This window comes from Cervus elaphus, chromosome 1, assembly GCF_910594005.1.
Source record: "Cervus elaphus chromosome 1, mCerEla1.1, whole genome shotgun sequence".
Classification (NCBI taxonomy): Eukaryota; Metazoa; Chordata; class Mammalia; order Artiodactyla; family Cervidae; genus Cervus; species Cervus elaphus.
In genome coordinates this window covers 28,150,726-28,178,152 of record NC_057815.1, presented here as the reverse complement: position 1 = coordinate 28,178,152, position 27,427 = coordinate 28,150,726, and positions in this window count along the sequence as shown.

The window sequence follows — 27,427 nt, the reverse complement described above, 5'->3', positions numbered from 1 at the left end:
CTACCAGGACATAAAAACAAGACTCTCCCCACTCTGACACTCTGATTTTATCCTTGTTGTTGTTTAGTTGCTAAGTCGTGTCCAGCTCTTTTTGACCCCATGGACTGCAGCACAACAGGCTTCCCTGTCCTCCCCTATCTCTCAGACTTTGCTCAAGTTCATGTCCATTCAGTTGGTGGTGGCACCCAACCATCTCATCCTCTGCCACCCTCTTCTGCCTTCAGCCTCTCCCAACATCAGGTCTTTTCCAGTGAGTCGGTTCTTCTCGTCATGTAGCTGAAGTATTGGAGCTTCAGTATCAGCATCAGTCCTTCCAATGAATATACAGGGTTGATTTCCTTTAGAATTGGCTGGTTTTCTCTCCTTGCAGTCCAACAGACTCTCAAGAGTCTTCTCCAACACTGTAGTTCAGAAGCACAAATTCTTCAGTGCTCATCCTTTTTTATGGTTCAACTCTCACATCTGTACATGATTGCTAGAAAAGCCATAGCTTTGACTATATGTACCTTTGTTGGCAAAGTGATGTCTTTGCTTTCTAATACGCTGTCTAGTTTTGTCATAGCTTTCCTTCCAAGAAGCAAATGTCTTCTAATTTCATGGCTGCAGTCACGGTCCACAGTGATTTTGGAACCTAAGAAGAGAAAATCTGTCACTACTTCTACTTTTATCCTACTATGTACTATATCCAGAAAAAAGTTATCCACTGTTAAATGTCTCTGAGATTTTTCCAGTTCACGCAGAGATGTGTCAAGCTTTTCTCTCCCACTGCCATCCTTTCATCAGAATCTGAGGCTCTTCTCTGACGCTCCATCCTACTTTGGCTTCCATGGAGCAGCTTGGTGTCACAGGAAACCTGGTTCTCTGAAGTGTGATGGGCTTGGATTGGTTATCCTTTTCAGCTACTTACTAACCTCTCTGATCCTTGACCTGGATAAGTTATGAATGGCTTTCAGCCTTTGTCTCTTTCTTCATCTACTGGGAATATGAGTTGTTACACACAGCCATGTTCATTCAGTCAACAAATCTGTGTTGTCTGTTTTGTGTTGATCACTGTACGTAATGTTTTGTCACAAGAAGTGAAGTGAAAGTGAAAGTGTTAGTTGCCCAGTCATCTCCGACTCTCTGCGACCTCATGGACTGTAGCCCACTGGGCACCTCTGTCCATGGGATTCTCCAGGCAAGAATACTGGAGCGGATAGCCATTTCCTTCTGCTGGGGATCTTCCCAAACCAGGGATCAAACCTGTGTCTCCTGGATTGCAGACAGCAAGTAGATATTAAATAATATTTTATCTTAACCTTAATGGAATTTATAATCCAGTGGAGAAGACAGATAAGTAAACACACAATCACCTCTCCTGTGGGCAGTGATAAGACTGGTGTGAATACAGGCTTCTGTGGGGAGGATTATGGAGCATCTGGTCTGTGAGAGGCACTCAGCAAATGTAGGTGCTCCTTTGTTTCTTCCATCTCCTCCCTTATTCTGCTGCCAACCCTTAGGTACACATGTCGGGTTTCATTTCAGAAGCCTTCCTGCAGCCTATGGTATCTTTTCAGCTTCAGTGTATGATGTGGTTCTGAGATGATGCTGTCTCATGACCTTCAAAATCCAAATGAGGTGATTTGTGTCATGTGCAGTTTGCACTTTGGGCAACTATTTTTCTCATCAGTCCTTGTGTTACTTAGCACATCAAACTTAAATTTTCTTTAAGAGAAAAAAAATTGAGAATTCAAGAGAAAACTGTAATAAGGAAATCTTAAAATTTGAGGGAAAATGAAATCAATTTTTTTTTTACCTTCTTATTATTTGTGTATTATACTTACAGAATTACTTACTATGGATTTTAAGGCCTGCCTCTCAATTATCCCATTTCAAGGTTTAAATGTGAAAAATGTGAGAATTTGAGAGATTAACTTCTCCCAGAATTGACATTAGATTTGGACACTTCTGGTTTGTGTGTTTTGTTGTCAGATCAGACTCTCCTGTCACAGGTAAGTACATATGACCTCATGTACTTGTTTGAGCTGTCATGAAAGTAGTCTAACATTCAGGAAGTTGTCCATAAAGATCAGGGAGAAGATTTTACATATATATATATATATATATGTATATAAAAAACTTTTATTTTGTTCCAATGTCTCTTTAGATGCACCATGATTCTGTAAAACCATGAGACGGAGGGGGTATATGAAATGTAGTAGATCTATTTTTAATGTTTATGAAAAGCATGAGGTACATACTCTTAGCTTAGAAAATAAAGGGAGATGAATATTGTAAGAAAACACACATTATAAGAAAATGTGTATAATGTATACACATTAAAATACATTATGTGTATAAGAAAATACACATTATCTTATAATGTATATTATATAAAATGTGTAATATATAAGCATGAAGGAAATACTGAGGACCATATTAATTTGTAAGCAACTTGATCCAAAATGATCTGTTGACTGTTTAGCATGGTGACTAGAAAACTTTTTACTTCCAAATTGACAAATATTACCTCAGATCACTTTATATTAGTAGTTATCTTTAAAAATATGTTATAAAAACATTTTATATGAAAACATCTATATTTACCTGCTACCAACACTGAAACCAAAGGAGGCAATATCCAGAGCTTTTTTCTTATAAGCGAGTAGGAGCTCAAAATGTACAAACTCACAGAGTGGTGGAATTGGGGGTCAGTGGTAGGGAGATGGGTGCAGGGCTCTGCAATGGGTCTTCCAAACTCACTGTGCAAAAAAGAAAAAAAGAAAAAAAAACCCACAGTCTTTTGCAGCTTAGGAGTATTTCACCATAATCAGAATAATTTAATCTTGAATTTTCAATGCAGATAATCTATATAAGAGATGGCCTAGTAATGCCACAAGCTATTTCCACAGTTCTGTTTGTGAAATATCATTAAGCAAATATCCTACGAATACTCTGTAAGTCAGGGATTGCATAGTCAAAGCATTTTGCTCTGCAATAAAACCTTTATCAAGACTTAATTACCATGAAAGCAGAAAGGCCTGAGGAGTTGGGATCTTTACCTTAAATCATAATTAAAACCCACAAATATTTAGGAATTTATTTAATTGAGCCCAAGACAAAAACAAAGCTAATGAATGACAAAGTTCACTATGTAACTTCTAATTAATATAACACTCTGATTGCTCAGAAAATTGATTTAAACATATACACAGACATATATGTAGTACATACATGTCTGTATTATTGTTTTTCATATAAGATATGTACATATAGCTGTGTGTGTGTGTGGTGGGGGGCTTGTGTGTAGTTCTGTGACACGTTATGTTGTTTTCATGGCCAGATTCATTCTCACAAAAATAAAAGGTTTTTGTTTTTTTTTTTTTAGTGACAATTACATCCTACTTCCTTGAATGTGACTTTTAGAATTTCATATCCTGCTCTTCTATGAGTTCCATTTTCCGCTTTAGAGTCCAAAAACAGGGATATAATAAAAAAACATTAAGCCTCCTTGGTTGACTTAGAAAATTGCAGAGTGATATTCCCAATAACCAATCCCATAAAGTAGGAGTTATTTTATGAGCAAAGATGTCCAAATAACTTAAACATAACCTCATTTCTGTGGAAAATTGTGAAGCCTGCCTTGATTCCTCATTCTATCCTCCACTACACATGCTTTATAGTGAAAGTGAAGAAAACTAAAAAATATTAGCACAGAAGATGCACAAAATGAAACAAAGCGGTTGGATGCTCTTAGACTGAACACTGCACACCGAACATGTAACTACATCAGATCCAAGGAGAATGAGTTGGAGACCAGAGATGTCTGTCACGGACTCTGGGGCCTTCTCATTCATCTGCTGCAGCCTTTCCAAGAGCTGGCAATTGCAGGCTCTCTGCCATTCAGAATGTGCTTTGAAACCCTCTACTGGGGTGTGAAATGACCTTTTTGCCCCCTAAATAGACTAAGGATCTCATCCTTTATTATCTCATTGTTTATAATGCTGAAAATAAAAGCTTGAGCACAAATAAAGATATAGATTCAATGAAATCTAATTGAATGAACTTAGAATGCAAACACATAAACCTTAAAGAAAAATTCAAAGTAACGCACAGCTGCTGGGGAGCAATTCATTTGGAGTGCTAATCATGCACATTCAAAGGTTGCTCTCAGCTGTTAATATCCTTCATGTGTTAGCTCGGCTCAATGTTTACTACACTTGCATAATGAACAGACCTCCCTTAAACAAAAAGTGTGAAAATTCTTTGGCACTGTCTTTCTTTGGGACTGGAATGAAAACTGACCTTTTCCAGTCTTGTGGCTACTGCCGTGTTTTCCAAATTTGCTGGCATATTGAGTGCAGCATTTTCACAGCCTCATCTTCTAGGATTTGAAATAGGTCAACTGGAATTCCATCATCACCACTAACTTTGTTTGTAGTGATGCTTTCTAAGGCCCACTTGACTTTGGACTCCAGGATGTCTGGCTCTAGGTGAATTATCACACCATCGTGGTTATCTGGGTCATGAAGTTCTTTTTTGTATAGTTCTTCTGTGTATACTTGCAAGCTCTTTGTAATATATTCGGTTTCTTTTAGGTCCATAAAATTTCTGTCCTTTATTGTACCCATCTTTGCATGAGATGTTCCCTTGGTATCTCTAATTTTCCTGAAGAGATCTCTAGTCTTTCCCATTCTATTCCTCTGTTTCTTTGCACTGATCACTGAGGAAGGCTTTCTTATCTCTCCTTGCTATTCTTTGGAACTCTGTATTCATATGGGTCTATCTTTCCTTTTCTCCTTTGCCTTTCACGTCTCTTCTTTTCTCAGGTAATTTGTAAGGCCTCCTGAGACGAAAAGACAGTTTTGCATTTTTGCATTTCTTTTTCTTGGGGATGGTCTTGATTACTGCCTCCTGTACAATGTCATAAACCTCTGTTCATAGTCTTCAGGCTCTCTGTCTATCAGATCTAATCCCTTGAATCTATTTCTCACTTCCACTGTATAATCATAAGGGATTTGATTTAGGTCATACCTGAAGGGTCTAGTGGTTTTCCCTACTTTCTTCAATTTCAGTCTGAGTTTTGTGACAAGGAGTTCATGATCTGAGCCACAGTCAACTCCCCGTCTTGTTTTTGCTGACTGTATAGAGCTTCTCCATCTTTGGCTGCAAAGAATATAATCAATCTGATTTCTGTATTGACCATCTGGTAATGCCCATGTGTAGTGTCTGCTCTTGTGTTGTTGGGAGAGGGTGTTTATTTGACCAGTGCATTCTCTTGGCAAAAGTCTGTTAGCTTTTGCCCTGCATCATTTTGTACTCCAAATTTGCCTGTTACTCCAGGTATCTCTTGGCTTCCTACTTTTTCATTACAGTCCCCTATGATGAAAAGGACATCTTTTTTGACTGTTAGTGCTAGAAGGTCTTGTAGGTCTTCATAGAACCATTCAACTTCAGCTTCTTTGGCATTTGTGGTTGGGACATAGACTTGGATTACTGTGACATAGAATGGTTTTCCTTGGAAACGAACAGAGATCATTCTGTTGTTTTTGAGACTGCACCCAAGTACTGCATGTTGGGCTCTTTTGTTGACTATGATGGCTACTCCATTTCTTCTAAGGGATTCTTGGCACGGTAGTAGATATAATGGTCAACTGACTTAAATTCACCCATTCCAGTCCATTTTAGTTCTCTGATTCCTAAAATTTTGACATCCACTCTTGCCATCTCCTGTTTGGCCACTTCCAATTTGCCTTGATTCATGGAAATAACATTCCAGGTTACTATGCAATATTGTTTGCTACAGCATCGGACTTTACTTCCATCACCAGTTACATCCACAATGGGCAGTGTTTTTGCTTTGGCTGTGTCTCTTCATTCTATCTGTAGTTATTTCTCCACTCTTCCCCAGCAGCATATTGGGCACCTTCAGACCTGGGGAGTTCATCTTTCAGTGTCTTATCTTTTTTGCCTTTTCAAACTGTTCTTGGGATTCTCAAGGCAAGAATACTGAGGTGGTTTGCCATTCCCTTCTCTAGTGGAGCACGCTTTGTCAGAACTCTCAGCCATGACCCATCCATCTTGGGTGGCCCTACACAGCAAGGCTCATTATTCCATTGAGCTAGACAAGGCTGTTTTCCATGTGATCTGTGTTCTGTGATTGTGATTTTCATTCTCTCTGTCCTCTGACGGATTGGGCAAAGGTTGTCTGTGAACCCTGAACTTCCAGATGTTCAAGCTGGATTTAGAAAAGACAGAGGAAACAGAGATCAAATTGCCAACACCTACTGGATCATCAAAAAAGCAAGATTGTTGCAGAAAAACATCTACTTCTGCTTTATTGACTACTCCAAAGCCTTTGACTGTGTGGATCACAACAAACTGTGGAAAATTCTTAAAGCAATGGGAATACCAGACCACCTGATGTGCCTCCTGAGAAATCTGTGTGCAGGTCAAGAAGCAACAGTTAGAACTGACATGGAACAACAGACTGGTTCCAAATCAGGAAAGGAGTACATCAAGGCTGTATATTGTCACCCTGCTTATTTAACTTCTACATAGAATACATCATGTGAAATGCTGGGCTGGATGAAGCACAAGCTGGAATCAAGATTGCTGGGAGAAATATCAATAACCTCAGATGTGCAAATGACACCACCCTTATGGCAGAAAGCAAAGAAGAACTAAAGAACCTCTTGATGAAAGTCAAAGAGGAGAGTGAAAATGTTAGCTTAAAAAGCTCAGCATTCAGAAAACTAAGATCATAGCATCTGGTTCCATCACTTCATGACAAATAGATGGAGAAACAATGGAAACAGTGAGAGTCATTATTTTGGGGGGCTTCAAAATCACTTCAGATGGTGACTGCAGTCATGAAATTAAAAGACATTTGCTCCTTAGAGAAAAAGCTATGACCAACCTAGACAGCATATTAAAAAGCAGGGACATTGCTTTGTGAAAAAGGTCCATATAGTCAAAGCTATGGTTTTTCCAGTAGTCATGTGTGGATGTGAGAGTTGGACTATAAAGAAAGCTGAGCACTGAAGAATTGATGCTTTGAACTGTGGTGTTGGAGAAGACTCTTAAGAGTCCCTTGGACTTCAAGGAGACCCAACCAATCCATCCTAAAGGAAATCAGTCTTGAATATTAATTGGGAGGACTGATGCTGAAGATGAAACTCTAATACTTTTGCCACCTGATGTGAAGAATGGACTCATTGGAGAAGACCCTGATGCTGGGAAAGATTGAAGGCAGGAGGAGAAGGGACAACAGAAGATGAGATGGTTGGATGGCATCACCAACTCAGTGGACATGAGTCTGAGCAAGCTCTGGGAGTTTGTGATGGACAGGGAAGCCTGGCGTGCTTCAGTCCATGGGGTCGTAGAGTCGGACATGACTGTGTGACTGAACTGAAGTAAATTTTTGAGTACCCTCGATGTTGACAGATAATGTTTATTTTGATATTTTTAAATTATGTATAAGCACAAACTATCAATAAACTTATACCCAGGGCTCATTTTTTGAAATTTTGAAATGTTTGAAATTTCAAAATTTTTCAATTTTGAAAACCAAAATTATAGCAAATTAAATATAATATAAATATTAAACTAAGAAAATCAAGAAATTTTGATTTGTTGGACTAAGTTGATTTCCAAAGATATTTGGCAAAGTGAAATATTCAGAGAAAGTCCTTCTGAACTCCACATGTGATTGTCATCTTCCAGCACTTCATGGTTTACTAAAACAATATTTTTGTAGACCTTTCCATGTCATTTCTTCTTCATTTTCCATGAATATATTTTTTACACATTCATTTGCTTCAGTTATTTTTTTCCATTAGATTGCAATACTTACAGTAACACTGCATAATGCCAAATATGTGCTAGGATAGAAACCAAAACTATTTGTGTACTTTGTAATTACAGTGTTACTTAAATAATACAGATCAACACTCTCCAAGAGAACTTTCTGCAACAATAGAAATGCCCTGAATCTTCAGTCTGTAACATAGTAACTACTAGCCACAAATGGCTAGTGAAAATTTAAAATATGACTAGTGTGACTGAACAAGAGCACAGACATTGTCATTGAGGAACTGAATTTTAGTTTTATTTAACAAAAAATTTACATTTAAATTTAAATAATCTTGATGAATGGCTACCATAGTGGTTAGTGCATACTTAGAATATGTTAATTTTTAAAAAATTATTATCAAACTAAAAAATGAAATGTTATAATCTCATAAAGAAATTTCAGATACTTTAGAATGCGCTGATTGCAGTTTGAAAATCGACTGCTGTAGGTGATGATTTCATTAGTCCTGGGTATCAATGTTCCTAACTGCATATTCTCTCAACTTCATGGGTTTTGATCTTACAAGTCTTTGGAAACTTTGATTCAAGGATAGCTCTAGTGTATTTAAAGGAATCACCAGGACAATGGTAATTGAGATTTTCAAGGAAAATAAATCTAAGCAGAGAAACATTAAAGAATGCTGTCTCTCTGAATAGCATATGCAGAACCAGGAAGTGATGAAGCATTGTGGTCTATATTATGAGAGTAAAAGGGTTACTAAAAATAAAATATACCATATTTGAAAGCAACTTAGAGTACTTTTTTCCAGTAAGGTGTAATAGTCATGTAACATAATGTTAGTTTAAGGTATACAGAGTGATGACTTGATAAATGCATATATTATGAAATGATGACCACAATAATGTTAGTAAATACATCCATCACCATCTCACATAATTACGATTTCTTTTTTGTAAGGAGGATATTTGATATTTCAGGAACTTTCAAGTATACTTTATACTATGTTAATTATATATGTACCATGCTATACAGGCTTCCCTGGTGGTTCAGACGGTAAAGAATCTGCCTGCAATTCAGGAGACCCAGGTTTAATTCCTGGGTTGGGAAGATCCCCTGGAGAAGGGAACGGCTACCCACTCCAGTCTTCTTGCCTGGGAAATCCCGTGGACTGAGGAACCTGGCAGGCTACAGTCCAAGGGGTCACAAAGAGTTGGACACAATGGAGTGACTAACACACACACACACACACACACACACACACACACACACACACACACACACACACACACCCACACACACACACACACACACCCCCACACACACCCCCACCATGCTGCACAGTAGAGCATTTTAAAGTCTATTTGTCTTTGGTAGTAGGGAATATCTTTTTCAGGCTTTTCCTGCCCTCAATCCTCAATTTGACCCTAAGGAATATGGTGTCTCGAAGTCCATGACTAACTTTCAAGTCAGGCCACTTTAGTCAGGCTATATTTGGAGAGATGGTGGGATTTCAGATGGAGACTTAACAAGGCTGATTCCTGCCTAGGTGTGCTACAGGGAACACTTCATTGTGGACTTAATATACACAAGATAAAGTGGAGGTTATACAGTAGTACACAAGTAATACCTTCTAAAAAAGATTTACAATTTAGTATGGAGATAAGTTGTAAAGGTGATCCTTTGTAGTTAAAGATTCAAAAAATCATATACCTGGATCCAAATGTGTGATAAGATGGTTGAAGTTCAGAAGAGGGAGAAATTTGGATGATCTGGAAATACCAGGAAACCTTCTTAGACTCATATCTTATACACTCAGACTTATCTTAAATATTACTTAATCCTATCTATCAGGGTTTATGCCCTTTTAAATTTGTTTTTAAGGTGACTGACACAGGATTAGACATTTACAAATATCCATTAAATTGTGATAAGATGTGAATAAATAGTATTTAGAAAATTTTTTAAGAAGTAAAAGAATTAGGAGAAATATCAAGAACTAAAAGTCTATAATAAAATATGAACACAAAAGAAAGCTGAGAATTTCTACAAATATATGCACTGTAAACATGCTTTCAGGTAGAGGAGAAATATTTTGTTCTTATCTGTTAATATCAAGTTGGTAATGCATATATAGAAATCAAACATATCTGGAGGAAAAAAGGGTAATAACTATAAAGACAAAAGAAAAAAAGAAAAAAGTGCTCTCATTGTAAATTAATGGTCTGTGAATCAATAGTCAGAATGCTCACACTGAGAAAAGAATGATATTTCCTATTGAAATATGATTTTTTATATTGTTAGATCCACAGTGTTTAGTACAAAGCTCTATAAAATATTCAAGAGAGTAGGACTAAGGAAGTTGCCAAATCTGTTATCCATTCTGATCATAAGTGTGTGGTGTGTCCTTGACCATAACCCCAAACGATGACCTGTGGGAAGGTGAGCTACTTGCTCTCTTTAGCAGTGCCTATGGTCCCCCTGATTCTCTTGAGAGATCCAACATCCTGAATGTACTCAAATACTTAACTGACCAGATCATGTTTTGGGGATCATAAAATCTCCTGGAATAAATGAAAAAGTATGATAAAAGACCTTGAAAACAAACACTAAACACATTTTGCCTATTGAAGAAAATGAAGTGGAGAACTGAGCACCTTCTGTTGCTGCAAACTTTAATAGTTCAAATCTCCAAATAGTGCAACAGAAGAGAGACTTCAAATAACAGCAGCGATGCTAAAAGGTAAGGGATGCATTCCACTGCAAGCTCTCTGAGCAAGGAGTCAGCCTAATTCTCTGCTTTGAATATCATCGCACCTTGACAATTCAAGAATTTTGAGAAGTAGATACCTACATTGAGGTGAGATATGCAAGAGACTGATTGGAGGAAATGTGGGTGAAAGATAAGAGAAAAGGTATCAAGAGTAAGCAAGGAGAACCTTCAGACTGAAACACTGAGCTGACACCTGTAAAAGAATAGAGGGAAGGAAGGGTTGGATAAGAAGACACTCAGACTGAAGCTCAGTTCTGAGAAAGGTCCAGTCAAGCTTAAGAGAAGCTCCTGAGTCAGAATTTCATCCTGCATTAGACCCCAGTGTTCTGTTCTGGCCCTCATTGTGTTCAAGCTTTTCCTGGGAGCAAACTTGAGGAAGCATGGCCTGGTGTGAATGGTGTGATAGATCTACAGGTATAGCAGTTGAAAGCTGTTGGTCAAATTCACTCCTTGAAGGAGATCTGAGTAGGACACCTCCATGGATGATGTGGGCACATGGCACTTGGGTCAGCACAAAATTTTCTTTGAATTCTCTGCTCTGAACTAGGAACTGAAATTTTTCTCAGTAGGACCTTGAGAAGATTGATCTCTACCATGATTGTGTTAACTCCCTCCTACCCCAAACATGTTCCTCTAATTGACTTCTACTCATTGCACATTCTTATTCTGAACCTTATGTATGAGTACTAGAGACAGATTCCTGATGCAGATTTTAATATAGGTAAACTTTGTTTGCAGAGACATCGCTTTGCCAACAAAGAGCCATATGGTCAAAGCTATGGTTTTTCCAATAGTCATGTATAGATATGAGAGTTGGACCATAAAGAAGGCTGAGCACCGAAGAATTGATGCTTTTGAACTGTGGTGTTGAAGAAGACTCTTGAGAGTCCCTTGCACTGCAAAGAGATCAAAACGGTCAATCCTAAAGGAAATCAACCCTAAATATTCATTGGATGGACTGATGCTGAAGCTGAACCTCCAATATTTTGGCCACCTGATGAAAAGAGACAACTCATTGGAAAAGACTCTGATGCTGGGAAAGATTGAGGGCAGGAGGAGAAGGGAGTGACAGAGGATGAGATGGCTGGATGGCATCATGGACTTAATGGACATGAATTTGAACAAATTCCAGGAGTCAGTGAAGGACAGGGAAGCCTGGCATGCTGCAGTCCATGGTGTCTCAAAGAGTTGGCTATGACTGAGCGATTGAACAACAACAGCAAACATTTTTTTAAAATGTAAATTTCTTTAAAGTGCTAGTAAGGTCTCTCTGTAGGCAATATAATAAGGCTTGGTAGTTGAAGAACTCAAGGGATGGCCTTCTGAAGTGATCTCACCTCTAAGTGTATACTACAGCAAGAATCCACAGTACCCATGGGTTATAAAGCCAAAGGCAGTTGCCAAGAGTTTGACCACAGGGTTACAAATTCAGGCTTGCAATGTTCGACTGGGAAGGAGATATTTATCCATTGCTCTTCTACTGTGTGTTTATCGTCCTGAGGGACTTAGCACATGTAGCAACCTATCATTGATTTTGGACAACCAGAGTGGTTGAAAGAAGCTGTTTGGATTATTATGGAGAAAACTGTTGGCAGGTGTGTGTCCTGAATAAATGAACAAGTTGATAATTACACACCTGGAACTCAAAGAGCAGAAATGTAGATGGTGACTTACTGGAATGGAGGCTGATCACTACAGTGGTTTTGGATGAGTCCACAGATGGTTTCTACTTTCTTGTTTTGAATTAATTGGCAGAAGGAATGTGGCTCACAAACCATGGTACTACTCTGAATTATGTCGCTAATCTCTTCCAACTCTGCATGGATGTGTGTCTGAGTTATATTTTCTATCTAGGTTGCTTTTTACATGGCTTACTATTTGTCACAAGAGGATGCAGCAATGATCATAAAATTCTCAGAGTAACAGTTTTAGAAAGAATTTAGTAGAATAAAAAGGTTTGGATACACTGTTCTTCTTCATTCCAAAGGCGTTCATTCATTAACTGCTGTTGAGGAATTAATATGTACCAGAATATATGGAAGATGAAAAATCTTCCTTAAATAAATAAGTTGTGTATATGCCTTTGAGAAACACAACTTGGAGACAATTTTTGCAGACAATAATCAACTAGGGTGAAAAGTGTTGGTTTCTGCAGTGAATTCTGACTGATATAGAATCCAAGATGATCATATCTCATTACTGTTTGAAATTCTTGTCTGCATAGTTCTTAGAAAAAGTTTCTCTGCCTAGAAATGTTAGCTAATATTTATTGAGTGCATACTGTGTGAAGGATACTATTCTAAGTGTATATAAATTAATTCAATTTTACATCACAAAATCCTGATGTAGGTACTTTACAGATGAAGAAAATGAGGCATAGAAAGATTAAATATCTTTCCCAACATAAAACAGTTAGGAAATTTTAATAGTTAGGATACATTCTAAGCATTTTAGCTTCCAAGCTATAATTGAACCCATTATTCTATGCCGCAAAATGGTCACAGCTCTTGTCAAGAATTAGAATTAAAACCATCTCTACCCTGTTACCCATTATATATTCCTTTAGATATACCAGCTTCCTGTCAAGTTGTTTCTCATATTAGTGCTTTTACACAAACTGTCCCTTCCCTCAACTTTAATTCAATAATGATTTACTTGGCTCTTATTTTTATGCCATGACAATTCAAGATACTGGGGATTATTGCACCTATTAAAATGACAAACGCTGTCTTTGCCTTTATGTTGGTTGCAGACTACAGGGACTTGAAAGCAAATAAAGAGAGGTTATAGTGTAGAATGATAGGTGAAAGTAAATAAAGAGTAAATTACAATTGTAGTGTTATCATGAGAACTGAGAAATGTCCAGGAGGCACACATGGGGAGCACAACTTGAGCTTGAAGGATTAGAAGAAGCTGAAAATCTACACGGATAGCTGCATGCCTGGCATTTTCAACACCTTCCCTATGTGGCTAATTCCTAGGCATCGATCAAGGCTTAATTTCTTTCTTGAGAATCCAACCTTTCCCCCAATCTGATTAAAATGCCTTTTATTAAGTCCCCTTAGCAATTTGAGCAGAAAGCACTTTATTATCTTGCACTGTTACTGTTTATTATTGCCTGTTTTTTTTTTTTTTTCCCTCCTAGAAAACAGAATGCTTCTCGAGGGCCATAATTATTACTTGCTTATTTCTGTGTCCACTTAATCTGCTACGGTGCTTGCTTAGCATACACCTTCTATAAATGTTTGTTAATGAATGAGGAAATAGTTGAGGATGAAGCAAGAAATAAAATAGTTATCAATTCAGGATGGGTCTTCTATATACCGTGCTAATGATTAAATTTTTTCACAGATGATCAGAGATCCTTAGCATTGGCAATAAAAATGATTGTATTTCATTTATATTTTGCAAAGATTTGCATCCTTGATTCAAACTGGCTTGTTAGGTTGCTTAAAACATTACAACGATGAGGTTAAAGTAATAAGTTTCATCTTTGTATGGACCAGTTTGCTGCATATATATCTGTAACTAGAGATTATGCTATACAGCTTGGCCAATTGACCTGTAGATTTATGATTTTGGCTATAAACAAAAGCAAATGAAAAAGCATGTGTGGATCATTGCAAATCAATTTCCATTCATGGAACAACAGCCTTCATGTATATAACCTAGCTGGAGAAGGCAATGGCACCCCACTCCAGTCCTCTTGCCTGGAAAATCCCATGGACGGAGGAGCCTGGTAGGCTGCATTCCATGGGGTTGCAAAGAGTCGGACACGGCTGAGTGACTTCACTTTCACTTTTCACTTTCATGCATTGGAGAAGGAAATGGCAACACACTCCAATGTTCTTGCCTGGAGAATCCCAGGGACGGGGGAGCCTGGAGGGCTGCCATCTATGGGGTCGCACAGGGTCGGACACGACTGAGGTGACTTAGCAATAGCAGCATATGACCTAGCAATGGCAAGCTGGTAACTTCATCTTTACCTCTTCAGAGCAGCATATTATATGCATAAGTCCAAGTATAATATTATTTCTCTATTGTATTATACTACATTTGAAAAGAAAGTGATAGATAGACCTCCAGGGTTAACATAATGTGACAATGCACGTCAAATATAATCACAGAAAAGTTACTTGAATTAATTAACGTACAATAGCCTCTGAATTGTCAGAAGAATTTTATGATTTATGTGTGTTTTGATAAAAAGACTTTCCTTGATTGTCCCCACTTACATTATTAGTTATATTGTGTTATAAAAGGCTTCTTTATTATTCAATTCTTACCTGAGTAATTTAATAGATCGTACCATTTTTTTTCGTAAGCTCAGGCTAGGGCCATAAAACTGTTTTCTTCTGAAAATGATTGATCTTGAGGTACTTATAGATATCTATATAAATTACACTCTGGACTATGTTTGTAGCAGATATAGTATTAAAATCAGAAAATTTGGATACCTTCAATTTTAACCTTGGCAGGAATAACAAAGTTACTTAGGGTTGTGCATATGTGCTAAATCGCTTTAGTCCTGTCCAGATCTTTGCCCCCCTATGGACTGTAGCCCACCAGGCACCTCTGTCCCTGGGATTCTCCAGGCAAGAATACTGGAGGGGGTTGCCATGCCCTCCTCCACTAGTGCCACGTGGGAAGCCCTTGTGTGTGCTAAATTGCTTCAGTCGTGTCTGACTCTTTCCAATCCTATGGACCATAGCCCACCAGACTCCTATGTCCATGGGATTCTCCAGGCGTGAATACTGGAGTGGGTTGCCATACCCCCCTCCAGGAGATATTCTCAGCCCAGGGATCAAACTTGCTTTGTCAGGCAGGTTCTTTACCACTTAGTGCCACATAGGAAGCCAGGGAAGCCCTTACTTAGGGCTAATTCCTTGGGGAAAAAAATGGCTGTGATTAAAATGAACTTTATGGGTGCTTTGTAGAAAAATGTCAGTAAAGTTAGGACAAAAAGCTGAAGACTTTGCATCTGGCAAATGTTAAAATATCATGGGTGTTATTTTAGGAGGAATTTCTGGGGAACTAGATTCTCCCCAGAAATATTGTACTTTGGATTTTTTGAAAAAGAGAGTGAGCTTGCCCTGTCAAATGCAGCTTAATCGTTTATCGGGCATTCTTAGTTCATTAGGTTATAGTACTCCTGAGGCTATTTTTGGTGAAACATGTAAGGTGTATAAAGATAAATTTATCCTTGTGCTGTATGTCTGATAAGGAGGTTGAAAAGATTCAATCAGAGATGTGACATTCGGTGATAGACATAGATGGAGCATTGATTTTCACTCTATGCACAAAACACAGTTGAGACTCAGGATCCTGTTGAAAAGGTGCTTTAAATTGTCCACTAAGTAGATATGACTCATGGTTGCAGATATTTGAGCATACTTATCCAAAAATAAACATCATTCAGAATTTAAAGTGATTTTAATGTTGATGGAGGATGAAAGAGGAAAATAAAAACCAGCTAGTTTTTACTGAGCTTCACTGTCTTCGTTCACTGTTTTAGTGCTTCAGAGAATAACAGCATGTGAAGAGCTTCCAGGCCTGCTGAAACTTATAATTTATTTGAGAAGAGCCATTAATAGGCCATAAATGATTCACACACACTTAATGCTCATCTGCCTTTGTCCCCTCATTTGCCAGATGCAACACACGTTTTCTTCAAATAGGAGAAAAATGAAAGAAAAAATCTTCCTCATGAGATATAATCAGCCTGAGAATAAAAGATTCTTAAACTTGTAAAAATAATGGAACCTTTTACTTTTCCTCTTAAATGGTATATTAATGATGAACTTCAAAGAAAAAGGGGAGAAAAAAGAGTGAATCTAGTCAAAATAGAGAAAGAGTAGAGGGTCAAGGGTCTCTGTAGTCCAGTCTCAAGGGATGTGTTAAACATTTTCAGGGGACACTGAGGACTTGCTCTCTGCAGACCCTTGACTTAGATCATTGCTAAGAAAAAAAAATTTTTTTAACTAACATATGAGGCGATGCAGTACCAGATCTTTAAAAGCAATCTAGGGAGAAGGCTGTTATGTTTGTTGGTGGGTGGTAGTGCTTGTTAGTGAATATACTTTGGGGGAAAATTCAGTGGTAAAGGTGTCTGATTGGTAGAAAATCCCCAATAACAGGAAGGAGAAAATGCTGAATTATGAGTGTCCAGTGAAATGAAACCATGCAGTGTCTAATCTGGACTGTGTGTGCCATTGATCCACACTGTCTCTACTCCCTCAGACATGGGGCCTGTAAAGTAATAAGCAATAGTGATGCATTTGTCCCCATGAGTTTTTTTTTTTTTTTTTTTAGTGGGAACACACTAAATTGTCAACCATGTCAAGTGAAAAAAATTTGGCATGGAAGTCATTAAGTCCTTTGCAATTATTATTTACTGTTTCCTTTAAAAATTAATGTTTGACAACCAGAAATCCATTTAAACATTGGCATTTTAGGTAAATTATAAAGGAGTAAGTAAAATACCATGACAGCATTCATTTACTCAAATAATTTTGCTATAGCTCTTAAAATTTGCTTTTATTTATAGAAATATTCTTTTTCTTAGTTTCTTTCAAGTTAAATATCCTTATAGCACTGCATTTGGTACTTTCTGTTGTTTAATAGAAGATGGTTGTTTTCATATACCAAACATTATTAGATGATTCAGTGCAATGAAGGGAAGACCTTCAGATTTTCACTGTTAGATGCTTTAAAAGATCATAAAATTATAATGATAAAATTAATCATGTCACTTTAAAAAGTATGTCTGTGCATTTTTATGAGAAAAAAATGAGCTTATGGACTTTGTTTCTATTTTTAAAATATTAATGTGCCCTGACATTGAAAAATGAAATGAGATTAAATAACTGTTGTGTCTGGGGTAACAGTATTCCAGACGTTAAAGCTGAGCTGGGAAGATGATGACTGGAAGATAAGTTCACCTACAGCAGCAAGAAAGGTTTCTCATATTTCAGAGACATTTCTATCCCTAAAAACCTCCCCTCAATAATACAGTAAAGCTCGAACTAATGGGATACCTTAGATTTGCTATAATTAAACAAATCAGCTGAGTGCAGGACTGAATTTCCAGCTCTTTGCAGAAATCTCCCCTTTGTAATTCAAAGGACATATTATCCTTCCCATGAACTTGACAAAGTGTATATACCACCATTTCTTTTTCTCCTTTGTCACCCCTTACTCCCTTCAGCCCACCAGGAACCTTTACATTCAAACCACTCTGGAAGCCAAGATTATGAGTCCCTAGGCTGAGACTCTTATTCTATGGATAATTTCTTTTGGCCTCCCTGTTGCTGCCAAAGAAGTAGGAGAGGAATGTGTTGCTAGAGCAGTGAAATCCTCTTCTCTTTCAGCAATAATTTCTGGCAGGGAGAGGCTGACTGGTTCTCTGTGCCAGGAAGAGGGGAACCCTACAACTGGAAGAGTCTCTGGGATGAATCTACACCACTGTGAATTCTGACAGAATGCATTTTATTTGGAATCTGCATCCTTCCTCTATCCTTTTGATATTAATAGTTAATATGATTCATGAATTAAAGAGAATATTTCTTGAATTTTTTAACTTATTAATGCATTCATTTGATACCTTTCAAATAATCAAATATACTTTAGATAATTTATTCTACCTCCTTGAGAAGATGTCCTGCGCTAAGTATGTAAGATTTAGTGGCATTCTGACTCATGGTCTCTAGATTAGGAATTTGGCTTTCATCACTTAACACACTGCTCACAACACACTCAGACCCACTTTAGAGCATACTAGCCTCTCTTAATAATTACTTGTTGACTGACTGACCTGCCAAATAGGCAGTCTATAAATAGACATATATAGGTTAGCCCAAACAGATGCTCAAACAACCGCAGAGAAGGAGTAACCTGAAACCCTGAAACTCTGATGGCTCTCTGTAGGGTTACTGCTGTCCTGTCATAGTTACGGCTTCTTTGCTTTGTCAACCGTGAAGCCATCTTAAATTGGTCCACGATAAAACAGGTCTCTGCTTTTCATTGTCCTTTAATCCAAATCATAAATCTATTGGGTCTATGCATAATAGTTACATAAAATAATCCATTTATGGGGTCCATAGTTAGCTTCATTAGTTGCTGGCTACTTTATTAGCTTACTGGACTTGTTTGTTCACTCTGAAAATTGGCATTAATGAAGCTAAAGTGAAGCAATTAAAAACAAAAAGCAAGAATATAGAAAGGCATGGCTAACTGAAGACAACACTCATACTGTTAATAAAGTATTTCCCCCAATCATAAGTTTTCCCAATTATCTCTGTACATGTTCTGAAAGTAAGACTGCAGCCAAATTTCTTAGTAGAATACTAATTTCAGTTCTTCGGCAAATCCTACTTACTGCACAATGCTTTAATTTAAAAGTATCAAATTTTCATACCATATTTTGTGGACAAGTCAACCATATTTTTTCAATGTAAAAAACAATACATAATCTTTATCAATTGTTTAAAAAACTGAAAAATAAATTTTGGATAAAGTTGTAGTCTGTCACTAGACCTCTCAACATGTCAGGTGGGACTGTCAGTCACTTTTGAGTATTAAGCATATTTATATCTATGCTAGTATCCTTGTCTATGTCTATGTTTATGCCTACATCTATATCTTAAACAACCTCCAGGAAATACTAGGCTTGCAAACTTCTTAGAAATCAGTTTGACTATCCATACCCTGGTATTAAAAAGGAGATAGTAAAATACAAAAAGAATGTATGATGATAGAGTTAGGAAAATGCCATCAATATTTCCCTGAGCAAGTTGACTTTGAACTTTTGTTAGGCAATTGAATAGTATCACAACAGTCCCTTATTCTAGGTAAGTTTTAAGATTTCTTCATTTCCCCTCTCTGAGAGGTCTCTCCTATTCTATTTTACTCCTGTTATTGAGGTGGGCTACAGTCCATGGGTTGGTAAAAGAGTCAGACATGACTGAAGCACCTTAGCATGCACGCACTCTGTTATTCAAGTCTGGAAAAACAACACGGAGGAGATCTTGTTAATCACAACTTAGAAGTGAGAAGGAGGAATCAATTCCTCAAAAACCCTGGTGGTCTAAAGAAATAGCATCACTTCAGGAGCTAAGACTGTGGATGAGAAATCACAGTTTCAGAGACTGGGCCCATGGAGGGGGTGTCTGATATCCTAATGGGTGCCAGGCAGTTGCTGCCGGGACATTTAAGGGATTGTGCCAGTGATACACTTGGGGCCACTGAAGCCATGCCCTTTGGCTTGTTCTAGGAGTGCTGACTTCCTGGATGGAGGGAATGTTCTAGCGCATTTCACTTGGCTCTTCCTACCACCATATTCCATTTAGCCAGCTGCCAAATAAGTCTGTTGAATTCGATCATTTACTCACTGGAAAGACAATGCATAATGGTTTTGTAGAATTATTTTACTCATTGTGAGAGCTGGGCCAAAATGTTTCTCTTGACCACAATAATCTTTCCCTTTTTTGGTGAACCTCTAATGTTTTGGATACTTCCAAATTAGGATCAACTCAGGGCCAATATTTAATAATCCCTGAAAGATTCCTTTTCTTGTGGAGCGTCATCTGGAATAATAATTTTAGGTCCCTTTAAGGCAAGCTTCATGGGGTCACAAATAGTCGGACACGACTGAGCAAGGGAACTGAACTGAACTGAACTGAACTGAAGGCAAGCTTGGAGTAATATTTCAGTAGAGTCTTGGGCAACATCCTCAGATTTTTCTTAAAGTGGATTCCATTGGATTGTGTAACTGAGCAAGAAGCTGTGGGTCTACATTATAGTGCCCACAAGAACTGGAGTTTGTTGTTATCGAGATCAAGTAATACTTTAATAAGATTTTCACCAATTTTCTTTCCAGAGATAAGGTGATTCAGTTCAGTTCAGTTGCTCAGTCGTGTCTGACTCTTTGCGACCCCATGAATTGAAGCACGCCAGGCCTCCCTGTCCATCACCAACTCCCGGAGTTTACGCAAACCCATGTCAATCGAGTTGGTGATGCCATCCAGCCATCTCATCCTCTGTCGTCCCCTTATCCTCCTGCCCCCAATCCCTTCCAGCATCGGGGTCTTTTCCAATAAGTCAACTCTTTGCATGAGGTGGCCAAAGTACTGGAGTTTCAGCTTCAGCATCAGTCCTTCCAATGAACACCCAGGACTGATCTCCTTCAGGATGGACTGGTTGGATCTCCTTGCAGTCCAAGGGACTCTCAAGAGACTAATCAGTGAACTACTTTTAATGAAGTTGAGTCATCATTCCATGAGTTAATATAAAAGAAATAAAAGGTTTAGGAAGATCACATAACTTGAAAATGCACACCTCACTATGTCTTCCACAGAATAGCACATTCCATAACCAGGAATTGGGAAATGACTTAATAAAGAAATTTTTGTATTGCTTCAATTACAAAGCTCTGTGACACTTGTCCTCTGAAAGTTAGAATGATGGTGGGAGATTCTATAGTTATAACCAGATTCCTGGTGGTAATGGATATAGTGGAATCTCAGAATTTTTAAGATAGGCAAATTAGCAAAATAGGAAATAGAACCAGAGCTGCAATCAGAAGGTTTGAACATTGGTCTGTAGATGTTTGTCATTTCCTATTCCAGGGGATCCTCCCGACCCAGGGATCAAACCTACTTCTCTTGCATCTCCTGCATTGGCAGGCAGATTCTTTACCACTGTACCATCTGGGAAGCCCATATACATATATGTATGTGTATAAAAATTGCATCAATAAAACTTATAAATGCATATGTATAATTTTGTTCTAAGGGTGTTAAACCAAACAGGATGAAATACAACACTGGAGCAGATTGCTAAATATTTTCACTCATTCCAGCACTACTTGTTCAAAGGACTGTTTTGTTGCTGTGTATTTTTAAAGACTTTCAAAGCTTAGGAGTATAAGCAGTATTTTTTTTTCCTGGTCAGTCACTTATCTTCCTGGAGTATACTGATATCTGATTACAGTTATAAGATTGGAAGCAATGAATGAAGGTTTATGGTTTGGTCCTTGAGGAATTTTTTGGTAAGTAAATTAACCTCAGGTAAGGCCACTGCAGTGTCTTCAAGCACTGGAAAACTAGTCTTTTTTTATAGAGAAGAAGAAGATCTACATATACTGGCAAGGATACAGTAAATTTCCTTTTAAATTAAATATTAAAATATCAAAGTAATCTTAGGATTCAAATTTCTTAACTTCATCCGGTGTGATGTTCACACATATTTGTTCTGTAGTTATAAGAAAGATTTTTTTTTTCATAGTTTGAGATTAAATTACTGAACTTAATCTTTTATTTTTTTGTAAGCTCTCCGGAACAGTAGGATATAGTTAGGCAGCCTCTCAGTTCTCGTGGCCATCATTCCTATTAAGTGCAGTAGCCACCTGGGCTCCCAAACTTTTGCTTTAGTAGCTAATTCATTCCAAGCAAAAACATGATGTCGTTGCGTGTCACAAATTACTAGTGTCCTGATTTACTTTGATGAAGAGATTGTCACTGCATTCAAGCTCAGAAAGTTAGCAATTTAATTAAAAAATCTCAGCTTGTTACTAAAGTTGGACACTAATGAGGGAAAGAGGAACCATATCACCTATTTCAGAGGAGAGGATTTCATAGAAGGCATTGACTACATAGATACTGGAAGCCCATGAAAACAAAAAGGAGATGAAATGAGGAAGTAAAACTAGTAAATTCTCTAAACAGAGAGAGGAAAATGGGAGGGGAGAGGTGGGCTCATCCAAGGAAGGCCTGTCACTATAGTACCTGGAATATGAGAGTGGAGGCCACAACTTCAGGAGCTGGGACCATGATAGGGGTGCTGCCACTTGCTGTGGCAAATTTGGGGTTTAAGGTTATTTCTCTCTCCTTTTTCCTAATATCCTCCCACGGGATTTTTTAGACAAGAATACTGGAGTGGGTTGCCATTTCCTCCTCCAGAGGATCTTCCCAACCCAGGGATCGAACCCACATCTCCAGTGTCTCCTACATTGCAGGCAAATGGATTCTTTACCCAGTGAGCCACTGGGAAGCCCTGTATCCCCCCAGTGCATCCCAATCAGCAGAGGCTAACTGGAAGTCAGCTAGAAAGGATGTTTGGGAGATGCAATTTATAGACTCTGGGCTCTAATATTTCACAGCATAGTATAGTGTAGTAGAATTGACATAGTGCTGAGAGACAATAGGCTGATAGCCAGTCCAGACATTTGTGTTTTCTCTGTGTCAATTTCCTCATATAGTCAGCCAGTTTTGATTCAGTTCTTCAAAATTCAGCTTACCCAAACATTCATTTCTACTTGATCCTGTTTCTTCTAGTCTGGAGTAAGTGGCCCTCCTTTTTGCTCCCACTGACATTGGTATCAACAGCTGTTGTATTTTTCACCCCATTGATGTCACTTGCAAAATTTTTGCTTCTTCTTTCCATGACTTTATGCTTTGCTTGTCTAGAGGTCTAAATTTCAAAGAAAGCGATACTTATACTAGGAAACACAACAATGACGTCATTGATCTGAAGGTTAAGACAGCCACCTGGTCACTTTGGTCTCCCTATGCCTCTGAAAAAATAGGAAAAGAAAGGAATTACCTTGCTGGCTGTGATGACTGATGCTGATTACCACGGGGAATTGGTTACTAGTCTTCACTGAAATTAAACAGTACATTTAGAGTACAAGAGATCCCTTAGGGAATCGCTAAAGATTACCATGCTCTGTTGTTAAGGTTAATAGAAAACTACAACAACCCAACCCAAGAAGGATACTAAATGGCTCAGATCCTTTAGGAATAAAGGTTTTGGTTACCTACCAGGTAAAGAACTATGACCAGCTGAGGTGCTTGATGAAGGTGAAGGGAATCCAGTTTGGGTAGTAGAACATGGAGATTATAGATACCAGCTACAACCAGGTGGCCAAGTACAGAAATGAAGTAATTGTCATGAATATTTCTTTCTTATTTTATTATGAATACATGTGCATGTGTGTATATAATGTCTCACATGCTAGCAAAGTAATACTCAAAATTCTCCAAGCCAGGCTTCAATAGCAGGTGAGCCGTGAACTTCCAGATGTTCAAGCTAGATTTAGAAGAGGCAGAGGAAACAAAGATTGAAATGCGAACATTTGTTGGATCATAGAAAAAGCAAGAGAATTCCAGAAAACATCTTCTTCTTCTTTGTTGATTATGCCAAAGTCTTTGACTGTGTAGATAACAATGAACTGTGGAAAATTCTTCAAGAGATGGGAATACCAGACCCCCTGACCTGCCTCTTGAGAAATTTGTATGCAGGTCAGGAAGGACAGCTAGAACTGGACATGGAATAACAGACTGGTTCCAAATAGGAAAAGGAGTACATCAAGGCTGCATTTTGTCACTCTGCTTATTTAACTTCTATGCAGAGTACATCATGAGAAACGCTGGGCTGGAAGAAGCACAAGCTGGAATCAAGATTGCTGGGAGAAATGTCAATAACCTCAGGTATGCAGATGACACCAACCTTATGGCAGAAGGTGAAGAGGACCTTCATGAGGTAAAGAGCCCCTTCATGAAAGTGAAAGAGGAGAGTGAAAAAGCTGGCTTAAAACTTAGCATTCAAAAAACTAAGATCATACCCCAAGGAAACGAAAATTGAAAAAGACACATATATCCCATTGTTCACTGCAGCACTATTTTCAATAGCTAGAACATGGAATCAACTTAGATGTCCATCGACAGATGAATGGATAAAGAAGCTGTGGTACATATACACAATGGAATATTCAGTTCAGTCACTCAATTGTGTCCAACTCTTTAAGACCCCATGAATCGCAGCACACTAGGCCTCCCTGTCCATCACCAACTCCCGGAGTTTACCCAAACTCATGTCCATCGAGTCGGTGATGCCATCCAGCCATCTCATCCTCTGTCATCCCCTTCTCCTCCTGCCCCCAATCCCTCCCAGCATCAGGGTCTTTTCCAATGAGTCAACTCTTTGCATGAGGTGGCCAAAGTACTGGAGTTTCAGCTTCAACATCAGTCCTTCCAATGAACACTGAGGACTGATCTCCTTTAGGGTGGACTGGTTGAATCTCCTTGCAGTCCAAGGGATTCTCGAGTCTTCTCCAACACCACAGTTCAAAAGCATCAATTTTTCGGCTCTCAGCTTTCCTCACAGTCCAACTCTCACATCCACACATGACCACTGGAAAAACCATAGCCATGACCAGATGGACCTTTGTTAGCAAACTAATGTCTCTGCTTTTTAATATGCTATCTAGGTTGGTCATAACTTTCCTCCCAAGGAGTAAGTGTCTTTTAATTTCATGGCTGCAGTCACCATCTGCAGTGATTTTGGAGCCCAAGAAAATAAAGTCTGACACTGCTTCCACTGTCTCCCCATCTATTTCCCATGAAGTGATGGGACCAGATGCCATGATCTTAGTTTTCTGAATGTTGAGCTTTAAGTCAACTTTTTCACTCTCCTCTTTCACTTTCATGAAGAGGCTTTTTAGTTCCTCTTAAGTTTCTGCCATAAGGGTGGTGTCATCTGCATATCTGAGGTTATTGATATTTCTCCCGGCAACCTTGATTCCAGCTTGTGCTTCTTCCAGCCCAGCGTTTCTCATGATATAGTCTGCATATAACTTAGTCAGCTATAAAAAGGAATATATTTGAGTCAGTTCCAATGAGGTGAATAAACCTAGAACCTATTAAGCAAAGTGAAGTATATCAGAAAGAGAAAGATAAATATCATATTCTAACACATATATACGGAATCTAGAAAAATGGTACTGAAAAGGCATCTAAATTGGAAAAAAAAAAGGTCCACATGAACAAAAATCTCTAAGTTAATCAATTTTTTTAAATAAAGGAATTTTGACAGTCAAAAAAAAAAAAGAATTTATTTACAGGGCAGCAATGGAGAAACAGACATAGAGAATAGACTTATAGACACGAGGAAAAGGGAGGAGTGGGTGAAATATATGGAAAGAGTTACGTAAAAACTTATAATTATTGTACGTAAAATAGATAGCCAATGGGAATTTACTGTCTGGCTCAGGAAACTCAAACAGGGGCTCTATATCAACCTAGAGGGGTGGGATGGGGAGGGAGATGGGAGGAAGGTTCAAAAGGGAGGGGATACATGTGTACATATGACTGATTCATGTTGAGGTTTGACAAAAAAACCCAAAATTCTGTAAAGCAATTATCCTTCAACAACAACAACAAAAAAAGAAAAACTAAGATCATGGCAACCAGACCCATCACTTCATGGCAAATAGATGGGGAAGCAATAGAAACAGTGAGAAACTTTATTTTTTTGGGCTCCAAAATCACTGCAGAGAGTGACTGCAGCCATGAAATTAAAAGACAATTAATCTTTGGAAGAAAACTTATGACCAACCTAGACAGCATATCAAAAAGCAGAGCCATTACTTTGTAGACTAAAGTTCATCTTATCAAGGCTATGGTTTTTCCATTAGTCACGTATGGATGTGAGAGTTGGATTATAAAGAAAGTTGAGCGATGAAAAATTGATGCTTTCAAACTGTGATGTTGGAGAAGACTCTTGAGAGTCCCTTGGACTGCAAGGAGATTCAACCAGTCCATCCTAAAGGAAATCAGTCCTGAATATTCATTGGAAGGACAGATGCTGAAGCTGAAACTCCAATACATTGGCCACCTAATGTGAAGAACTGACTCATTTGAAAAGACCCTGATGCTGGGAAAGATTGAGGGCAGGAGGAGAAGGGGAGAACAGAGGATGAGGTGGTTGGATGGCATCACCGACTGGATAGACCTAACTTTAAGCAAGCTCTGAGTGTTTGTGATGGACAGGGAAGCCTGACGTGCTGCAATCCATGGGGTTGCAAAGAGTAGGACAAGACTGAGCAATTGATCTGAATGGAACTGAATACAATGTTTACATAATTTTTCTTTCCTTTTTTATTCCCTCTCATAACATAAATATGTTTTCTTTATATGATTATCTTTAAGATATGAGATGCCAAGAAGGAGGGTAACCCTCACTCTCCTCTACTCCCTCCTCTGGGGAAGGAGTTAGGGTATTTTCAACTTTGAAAAAGAGAGATGTATCATGTTAGGTGGATCTATGACCTTGGTTGTTTTTATTTGGAGATCAAATATGGTTTAAGGAGATGCATATCAGTGCCATAGGACTGGAAAAGGTCAGTTTTCATTCCAATCCCAAAGAAGGGCAATGCCAAAGAATGTTCAAGCTACTGCACAATTGCACTCATCTCACATACTAGTAAAGTAATGCTCAAAATTCTCCAAGCCAGGCTTTGGCAATACGTGAACCATGAATTTCCAGATGTTCAAGCTCGTTTTAGAAAAGGCAGAGGAGCCAGAGATCAAATTGCCAGCATCTGCTGGATCATCAAAAAAGCAAGAGAGTTCCAGAAAAAATTTACTTCTGCTTTATTGACTATGCCAAAGCCTTTGACTGTGTGGATCACAATAAACTGTGGAAAATTCTGAAAGAGATGGGAATACCAGACCCCCTGACCTGCCTCTTGAGAAACCTGTATGCAGGTCAGGAAGCAGCAGTTAGAACTGGACATGGAACAACAGATTGGTTCCAAATAGGAAAAGGAGTACGTCAAGGCTGTATATTGTCACGCTGCTTATTTAACTTCTATGCAGAGTACATCATGAGAAACGCTAGGCTGGAGGAAGCACAAGCTGGAATCAAGATTGCCGGGAGAAATATCAATAACCTCAGATATGCAGATGACACTACCCTTAAGGCAGAAAGTGAAGAAGAACTAAAGGACCTTTTGATGAAAGTAAAAGAGAAGAGTAGAAAAGTTGGCTTAAAACTTAACATTCAACAAACTAAGATCGTGGCAT